This window comes from Sinocyclocheilus rhinocerous, unplaced genomic scaffold, assembly GCF_001515625.1.
Source record: "Sinocyclocheilus rhinocerous isolate Xijiao unplaced genomic scaffold, SAMN03320098_v1.1 scaffold653, whole genome shotgun sequence".
Classification (NCBI taxonomy): Eukaryota; Metazoa; Chordata; class Actinopteri; order Cypriniformes; family Cyprinidae; genus Sinocyclocheilus; species Sinocyclocheilus rhinocerous.
This window is the reverse complement of record NW_015642815.1, coordinates 44,024-53,642: the sequence shown is the minus strand read 5'-3', so window position 1 is coordinate 53,642 and position 9,619 is coordinate 44,024. Positions and strand designations below refer to the sequence as shown.

At 41.9% G+C, this 9,619-nt stretch overlaps 1 protein-coding gene and 2 long non-coding RNA genes across 4 annotated transcripts in view; 2 read left to right on the top strand and 1 right to left on the bottom strand.

The window, feature by feature from the left end:
* Positions 1–9,619, top strand: part of LOC107756526 (uncharacterized) — a 28,993-nt gene that overhangs the window by 8,552 nt on the left and 10,822 nt on the right. Inside the window, exons 2-3 of one of the 2 annotated variants that reach the window (XR_001641822.1) lie at positions 1,505–1,680; positions 4,204–4,209. This is a non-coding gene — a long non-coding RNA (uncharacterized LOC107756526). Of the gene's footprint in view, positions 1–1,504; positions 1,681–3,482; positions 3,497–4,203; positions 4,210–9,619 lie in introns of those variants that run through there. The other variant, XR_001641823.1, reaches the window with a different exon arrangement.
* On the bottom strand, positions 1,498–3,567 carry LOC107756527 (uncharacterized). The gene is made up of 2 exons (XR_001641824.1): positions 3,539–3,567; positions 1,498–1,602 (listed from the first exon to the last, which is right to left on the bottom strand). It is a non-coding gene; the product is annotated as an uncharacterized LOC107756527 (long non-coding RNA).
* The window catches only part of LOC107756524 (gastrula zinc finger protein XlCGF49.1-like), a 12,510-nt gene continuing 8,981 nt past the window's right edge, over positions 6,091–9,619 (top strand). Inside the window, exon 1 of the mRNA XM_016573681.1 lies at positions 6,091–6,121. The gene's annotated coding sequence lies outside the window, so the exon portion shown is untranslated. The remainder of the gene's footprint in view (positions 6,122–9,619) is intronic.

Genomic DNA, 9,619 nt, shown 5'->3' with positions numbered 1-9,619 from the left:
AATCAAAACGCTCGGTCCGAGCGTTTTAATATGCTTTCCTACCTGTCTGTCAACGTATGTATTAGCATACCTCTGCGCACCCTGTTCGCGCAGACATGATACGTCATCAGCTCATTCTTGTACGCTGTGCAGACAGAGCGAGAATGCCAGAGAATCAACAACCCGATTTTCCTTCCTGGTATTGTAGTACTTTTAAAGTTTTCTCACCGGTGAATGACACATGATGTAGCCCAGCGGTTCCCAATTCCTGTCCTCGCGCTGCTCTGCATATTTTGCATGTCTCGCTTAGTTAACACACCCGATTCAGATAACCAGCTCGTTAGAAGTGAGCTACGTGCATGAACTGTGTTCCGATCGATATGATCCCTACACAGTGTTCATTGCTCCCTACTCCCTGAGCGGGGTAAATCCGTTGAAGTTTACTTCACTTTGGAACATGGGCTGGAATTGGGAACCGCTGATGTAGCCTATTGTAGTAATGTTGTCTCTGGTCTGTGAGCGTAAATGCATTCAGGGGGCGTGGCTTTGGACGGTGATTGCAGGGAGGGTGGGACGTTCGCTTTCAGTGCTATCAGGCTAAAGTTAGCATTTTCCAAGATCTCCTACTGCACCTTTAATTATAGAAAATGTCCGATTAATTCGTTTTTTTTTTAATCGTCTGACAGATGTTAGCCTTTTATAAATGTTGGTGTTGGTAATGTTAGTTCATTTTACTGCTGAATATGCATTTAAATTTAATTTCAAATTTTATAGGCCCACAGAAAGAGATCGGGATGCCCCCCATCCCCTTGGCCCCCTTCAAGTTTTCAATTCAATAATCCGGCCCTCAAATGAAACTAATTGAATAGTCCTGTTTTAAAACAAGCAGTTCATTCATAAACTTGTACAACCTTCCCTTTACGCGGTGGAAATACAAACGAAGATAGAAGACAATGAGCGCAGCACTGAAAAGGGAATTTAATATAATTTGAGATAGAAATGTGTCAATTGTTGGCAGTATACAACAACATGCCCTTAATATGATTAAATAACTTGAACTTGTTAATTTGTTACCTATCAAATAAATTTGCAATGTTGTCTTTCATCACTTGGAGTTTTTTAGGGAGTGGGACAGTCAGCGTCAGGTTTTCTTTTTACTGCCACTTGTGTGATGCTTTTCGCAGATGGGCATGCTAAATCAGTGGACGTGTTTTCTGTAGTAATCAAGGTCTTCTCAGATTGGTTGAATTCATGCAGTAAGCTCATGAAATGAGGTCTAAGTGATATCTAAGATACAACATTTAATCAAACTCCTCCATGTCTTGCACATCCATATTGCTGATGACACACTTCTGTATTCTGAATTTGCTGAGGAGTGACGTTCTGATGGTCATATCTACCTCACCTTTTTTCACTTGAAATGTTAGCACACTGTTGCATTTGGTTGAGTACCTCTGATTTTTAGAGAAATTTACATTTGGAGCATCCCAGGCCAATCGAACCAATGCAGTATTGTTACTGTTAGGGGGATTCTGACTTAGAGGCGTTCAGTCATAATCCCACAGATGGTAGCTTTGCACCAGTGGCTCCTCAGCCAAGCACACGCACCAAATGTCTGAATCTCTTGTACGGAGAAGGATTTTTATTGCAATGACGGTACATCAGTAGGGTAAAACTATCCTGTCTCACGACAGTCTAACGGTACATTCACACGGGGCGTCGACGCTTGATGGAGGGCGTTTCTGAAGCTTGGTGTTGACGCAACCGTCATAGTGACAACAGCCAATCACATTCGTTTTCTGGTGTTGCATGAACGCGCGATTGGCTAGCGTCTGCACCAGGGTATTTGCATAAGGCGATCTGATGAATGGGGCGTAAACCTAGCTCCACGTTCCTTGGTGAATTCTGTTTCACAATGATAGGAAGAGCCATCATCGAAAGCTCAAAAAGCGATGTTGCTTTGAACGCTTGGCAGCCAGTTATCCCTGTGGTAACTTTTCTGACACCTCCTGCTTAAAACCCAAAAAACCAGAAGGAGACCCCACTTTAACGGTCCGTATTTATACTGAAAATCAAGATCAAGCAAACTTTTGCCCTTCTGTTTCACGGCAGGTTTATGTCCTTCCTGAGCTCTCTTAGGGACACCTGCATTACCGTTTGACAGGTTTACTGCCCCAGTCAAATTCCCCACCTGCCACTGTCCCCGGGGCAGGTCGAGCCCGGGACCGCAGTGGGCCCCAATGCTTGACGCTACATGCAAGAGCCCGTCGGAATGGGGCCTCCCACTTATTTTACACCCCTCATATCTCTTCACAGTGCCAGACTAGAGTCAAGCTCAACAGGGTCTTCTATCCCTGCTGATTCTGCCAAGCACTGAAATCTTGCTGAGACATTTAAGGTCATGCGCAACGCCGACCTCATACGTCATCCGCCCGGAGCTGCTTCCATGTACAACTGTTGGCGCAAGCTACATTAAAGTGATTATTACGTTTTGAATATGGATATTTTTCTTACAAAAACGCATCGATTCGCTACAGGAGGCCTTTGTTCACCCCCTGGAGCTGTGTGAGACACTTTTTATTTTTTATTTTTATGGATGGGCGCTTTTTATTTAACTTCTTTTGGACTGATGCACTGCAACACCCGCTGAGTGGCATTAAACAGCTTGAAAGATCAAAGACAATTTTTTATATAACTCCGACTGGATTCGTCTGAAAGAAGAAGACATATACACCTAGGATGACTTGAGGGTGAGTAATTTATGGGCTAATTTTCATTTTTGGGTGAACTAACCCTTTAAATAAGCATTAACCCACAAGACTACATTGTCTGATAGACCAACACTTCTAAGCCTATCTAACAAAATCTCACGCTCCACTGTGTCAAATGCTTTAGTTAAATCAATAAAAAGACATGCACGGTGGTGTTTTTCATCTAGGGACCCCACAAGGTCATTTAAAACTTTTGAGACGGCTGTAATGGTGCTGTTTTTTTGTTTTGTTTTTTACAAAATCCGGATTGGTCGATAAACAAAAGTTTATGTGTGTAAATACTGTCAATTGTTAACTGATAAAACTTTCCAAAAGTTTTGACAAAATACACAGCTTTGAAACAGGTCTGTGGTTATTTAAAGTAGGGTCGCCCCCTTTCAACAGAGGAACCCCGAATGCAGACTTCCAGATCTGTGGAAGTTCCTTGGTTGTCTTATTATTGAAACATTATTTTCAATAATGTTCTAACATTCCTATTTGTAATGGTTTTATCTACAAAATACACTTGACACTTAAAATTTTTTTAAGGGGTCATATGATGCGATTTAAATTTTTCCTTTCTCTTTGGAGTGTTACAAGCTCTTGGTGCATAAAGAAGATCTGTAAAGTTGCAAAGACGTTTGAATGTTTTTGAATCATCGCTCCGGCCGGACAGGGCATCACAGTAGGGTAGGGGCGTAACATTTCCGTCTCGCGCTTGAGGTATTCGGCCAATCACAACGCACTGGATAGCTGGCCAATCACAGCACACCTCGCTTTTCAGACCGATGAGGTTTGTAAAAATCGACGCGTTTCAGAAAGGCGGGGCATAGAGGAGAAACAATAATGTACAGTATGTGGAAAATAATGTGTTTTTTAAACCTTAAACCGCATAAACACATTTCATTACACCAAATACACAAAATAATGTTCTTTTTAGCAGCATCATATGACCCCTTTAAAGGTCTGTTGATGATGTGATGGAATTTTGGGTCAATTATAATTAAACAATAGTACGTTTAGGCTAACAAAGTTGCAAGTGTTGCAATTAATTGACCCTTGTATGTTTGCATATGCAAAGCTTCACAAAAAATGGGATGTGTGTACGTATTGTTCATTAACTCATAGTTGGATAACCCAGACCTTTCACATTTGTGCATTTTGCTTTATTGTATTTTTAATTAAACCGGTACCAACAAAGAGGTAAACACAGTAAGTACAATAGAGAAACAGGCTTGATAAACATTGTTTGAACAAAGTTCACATAGTTAGCCAATTAATATTTAGTGTTTGTCATGTGACAACACTGTAGCATACTACTCTGAAACATTTCTTACTTATTGTATACTGTTTCACACACTATTCTTTAAAAAAAATAGTAGGCAGTAAACAAGTATGCCATTTCTAACACTTTGTAATGTTTTATTTTGGCCACTAGACGCCATAGGACTCTCATTCTAACGTGTGCCTCTAGTAATCAGTGCTATTGTGTTCACATGCGTCTCATTCAGTCATGTGTATTTAAGCTGATGTTTCGCTGTATCTTCACTTGGTTTTGTTCTGTAGATGTGCCACAGCCTTTCGCTACTCCTCTTGGTTTTTCTCGCAGATCAGTCGTCTTCTACGATGGAGAAAGAGAGGCTGCAACTCCTTCACAATCATGTTGACAAGGGCCTCATCAAGCTCTTTCTTCCTTCCTAATAACACACAGTACAATTACCATTCATTCATATTGGCAGAGTAATTCAAAGTAACAAAGTAGGTAATTCAGATTAACCCCTTCGAAGTAAGCCCATGAAGTGTTTAACCAAGAAATACAACATTTCATCTTTTAATAAATGTGCATTGGCAATACAAAGTCTGTACATCCCTTAGAGTTCAGATGATTACAATATAGATGTAGACACCATTCAAAAGTGCTTGTTTGGAGTTGGTCTTAAATCCAACATGGCCTATATGTATACAAAAAATCCCACCCAACTAATGGATACTAAAATACAGAGGTGGGGAAACGACCCACATTTCATAAACACAGGCTATTTCAGACAAATGGTTGGATTTAAAAAGTAACAATTATGTGTATAAAGGTCAGTGTGAATGACATGAATATGAAAAAATATGCTATTGGTTGACTTCTTGATGTACTAAAGCAAATGGCTTTAATCAAATTTCATTTACATTTTAGAAGAAATTATTTTAATCATTTTAATTAATTATTTCCATTTAGTCGGTCAAAATCACCTGTTAAACCCACTTTTTTTAAATGATGGGTCGACTGAGTTGGGATCCATGTGCAGCTTTATTTGGAAAATGAGTCGACGTGAACTCTGACCAACCTGGTTATAAATGCATTCTGCATCCAAACATTGCAGTTTTGTCTACTTTCAGCACATGATTGGGCAACATTTAAATATCAGTTTCGCCAAGAAATAAACTGTTCTCGTCTATTCTATTATTAGTGTGTAATTTTCTAGTGATTCTAGAGAGCAGCGTGTCAGCGGGACTTTTATTTTGGTTTTGTGGCGTGACGTCATAAGGCTGCGCTCCTGCATCTGTTGTGATTCGGATGAAGACGGGTTTGTGTTTTTAAGCATTTAAAAGGTTCAGTCTATCTTGTTGTTTTTACAATAACCGAAAAAAATGAATTAGTTGTTTTGCATCCACTTGAACAGAAAATGTGCGTCTCATTTCGCTCCATATATCGTGAATCAGTTGATCATAAAGATGCATTCAGTCACTAGTAGAGATAATGGAGAAACGGAGCTTTTCCAAACTTTTCTCAAATGAACCAAATTATTCGCAAAATGATTCAGTGATTCGAATCAGCGCGCGCTGACGAGACCCGCTGCTCGAAACAGTGTAAATGCAGCGAAAGCAACAAACACAAACATGTGCGATGACAAATTTTACAATCCCAACTGTAAATTATTTTAATGAAAGTGGAATATATTAAATGTTATCTACAAATCAATACTAATTGTAAATAATAAATGCCTAAAAATGAAGGATCTCTTTAATTTGTAGCACTAGTTTGAGTGTTTTTAATTAACTCTCTCTGACTGACTCCCTTAACAGTGTGCTGACTACTGAACTAGGGAGCTGATTGAGACGCACTCGGATTTAGTTTAGATTGATTTTTCTTTCTGTTCATTCTCATCTTAAACAGAACAAGTGTCCAAACTCACAGAAAAACAGTTGAATCATCTGAGATCCACGTGACACTATTATAAAGATGGCGTTTATTAAAGAGGAGAGTGAAGACGTGAAGATTGAAGAAACATTCAAACATGAAGATACTGAGGAACAAACAAAGATTGAGTTAATTAAAGAGGAGAGTGAAGACATGAAGATTGAAGAAACATTCAAACATGAAGATACTGAGGAACCAACAGGTTGGTTTTTACTCATTTGATCTTTACTAAAATGTCCGGTGAAGCAGCCGATTTCATTCCCCTCAGAAAGTCTGTTTCCCTTTACGCAATCATACTACAGTTCTTGCGTAGTTGCATAGTTACCATACGTACGATCAGAACTGACGTGCGCTAGAAGCACAATTGGATGTACAGCAAGTCCAATGGTTCAAAATACTGTGTTTTCTCCAAAACTTGAAAATAGTTTTGAGAAGAGATGTTTAACAACTTGAAATTTAATTGTGCTTATTTTTCCAATTTATTATCAATTTCAACAATGTTTACGGCTTTGGCTATTCTGTCTTATATTTAAGCCGTGGTCACACTAGACTTTGAGCATGCGAAATTCGTTCGGACGGTGCTGTGAAAAGGGGCGGGAGCCATGATATTGATATTGATGTCAGGATATGACATAACGCGCCAAAATATCCACACTAGTCATAATTCTTTTCTATTTAAAGGGATAGTTCACCCAAAAATTAAAATTTGATGTTTATCTGCTTACCCCCAGGGCATCCAAGATGTAGGTGACTTTGTTTCTTCAGTAGAACACATTTGATGATTTTTAACTGAGGGTTATTGTGAGCATGTTTTCTTTCGAGCATTTAATTCTCTCTGAGGAGTTGGATTCCTCGCTCCATGGGCTGTTCTCGTGGTAGTGCTGAGCAGTGCTCCCCTTTTATCAAAAGGTTACCTATGAGCACGCTACTCCTTCTGAATTCGGAGTTCTCCTCTCACGTGAGTGTTGAGTTCTCTGTTTTTCCCAGATTCTAACAATCGCGCTGTAGGTCGAGCCCCCCTCTCGACTGGATATGTCCAGACGGTACGATAAGCCGGGTTTCGGCTTCATACTTCCTGGATTATGCGGCCAAGTCACAGTCTTCTGCGGGAGCGTTCTTGATCATTAGGCCTCCGGCATGGCACTGCAAAGATTTCCTGGATGTCCGGGCTGGGCTTATGCTTTCAGGCTGCCCTGTCTGGTCTACCGTATCTAGGTCGCCCTGAGGGGCCTCCCGATCTTAGCTTCAGTGGGAAACCAGTCTTGGGTTGCAGGGTGATATGACTGTGATAAAAGAGTATCCCAATGCTGAAAAAGCTTTTTTTTTTTTACATGATTTGAAATCAAACTAAAGGATAAATGTTGTGTTTGTGGCCTAAACAGCCGCGGATCAGTAGCGGACTGCAAACGCGTCCTGTGTGAAAACACAATGAGTCCGTGCTGCTTCTGCACCACATACGTAATGCACATGGACCGCATATGCACTGCAGATGGAGTATGTGTGAAACAGGTGTCACTCTCCAAGTGAGTCAAGCAGAATGTTTTTTTGTTTTTTTTTGGATGGCTATTTTGCCTAGATAAAACACACACACACAAAATATCCAGACAACACAACTAGTACGCAGGAATATTATTGCAAATCTACATTTTTAGGGGATAAGGGAAAACTCAAGGGGAACTGCTGTCTACCACAAATACTTACAACTAGAAACGCTCTCGGTTACTCGCGTAACCTCGGTTCTCTGGGATGAGGGAACGAGACATTGCTTTGGGAATTCCCCTTTCCTCCAAATACTACTGAAGCCTTATTGAATCACGCCAGTGAAACTGGCCAATGGCGTTCAAGCGTGCAAATTATGAGGGGCTCCCACTCTGTAGAAGGCAGCGCTTGTACGTCATCCATTCAGAATCTTGACTGAAGCAACTTGGCATTCTAAGATCCTGTAAGGCTGAGAAGGCAGGTGTGTTGCTTGCACTTACAGCACATGTAAGGCAAGCGACGACACATCTAGGTTATAAAACCTCGCGAAAGTGCTGGGTGACGACCAGCCTGCCGCCATGCAAATGTCCTGAATAGAAGTCATTTGCCCATGCCCACGAGGACGCGAGTCCACGGGTTGAGTGAGCCCGAACCCTATAGGGACGTTCCATGCCCTTAGAGCCATTAAGCCAAAGCAATTGCGTCAACGATCCAGTGTGACAGTCTTTGCTTGGACACAGGCAGGCCTTTTGTGCGCCCTCCAAAGTATACAAATAGCTGATCCGAGAGCCTGAACTGCCTAGAGCGCTCGATATTAATGCGCACCGCACGTACAGGGCACAGCAAGAGTGTATTAAGCGGCTCTGGCCCGGCCGGTGTTTCGGGACAAAAAGCAGATAGTGTGACCTGTCGAAAGAATGGAGTCGAAAGCACTTTAGGCACATAACCCTTCCTAGGCTTTATAAGGTGAGTCTGCAATCACCTGGCCCGAACTCAATACACGAGTCCTCAACTCACAGCGCCTGCAGGTCGCCAATTCTCTTAACAGAGGCCAGCGCGAGCAGGAGCACTGTCTTCGCCGTCTCCATGGCACCGAAGGACACCACATCTTGAGCGTCGGGGGAGGGGTGGAGATCCACGGTCATGAAGCGCACTGGAAGGGAAGTGACGTGACATGTGGCCAAGTATGGTTACCCATACTAGGAATTAGTACTAGGGCGGGAAAATGCGCGCAGTACAGTACAGCGTATTTTTTGTCACACTGTGAGTGAGTGAGTGACGTGGTGACCCATACTCGGAATTAGTGCTCTGCATTTATCCCATCCGAAGTGCACACACACAGCAGTGAACACACACACACACACCGTGAACACACACGGTGGACAGTGGGCAGCCATTTATGCTGCGGTGCCCGGGGAGCAGTTGGGGGTTCGGTGCCTTGCTCAAGGGCACCTCAGTCGTGGTATTGAAGGTGGAAGAGAGCGCTGTACATTCACTCCCCCCACCTACAATCCCTGCCGGTACAAGACTCGAACCCCCAACCTTTAGGTTACGAGTCCGACTCTCAAACGCGTGGGCACTGAGCTGGCGCAGGCTCGTCACCTAACCCTGACAGATCTGCACAGGGCTGTACAGTGCGACATGCACGTGCTATGAAAAAACTGGTTTGTGCGATGAATAAATTTACCACTGTAGCACACGTGCGATACAGTTTTGCATGTTCATAACACAGCCGCTTAATAGTGTGAAGTGATTTCGTTGTGCTTGTTTGTGTGTGTGAGATTGATTATACTTGGTTCGTAGTATCGTGCTACAGCGCACATTCTATCAGCTGCAGTTCTGGCGCCGCCATATCAATATCCTGTGTGCAACATACATTCACATCAGTGTTAACTCCGCAGTAGAGTTGCGCAATCACAAAAGTACATTATTTGCATCTGCTTTAAATCCTTGCCGGTTAAACATTTAATTCACGTGCTGTTCTGAGGTGCTTCCGTGCTTCAAACACTGCCTGATTACTGGACTTAACTTTAAGACTTAACTCAATTTATAAGTTGTCTTTCGCGTCTGATTGATTTCGATTTTGTCATTAAAGGGATAGTTCACCCAAAAATGTAATTTATGTTATTTACTCACTCATACGTTGTCCTAAACCTGTATTAATTTCTTTCTTGTGCTGAACACAAAAGAAGATATTTTGAAGAATGTGGGTAACCAAACA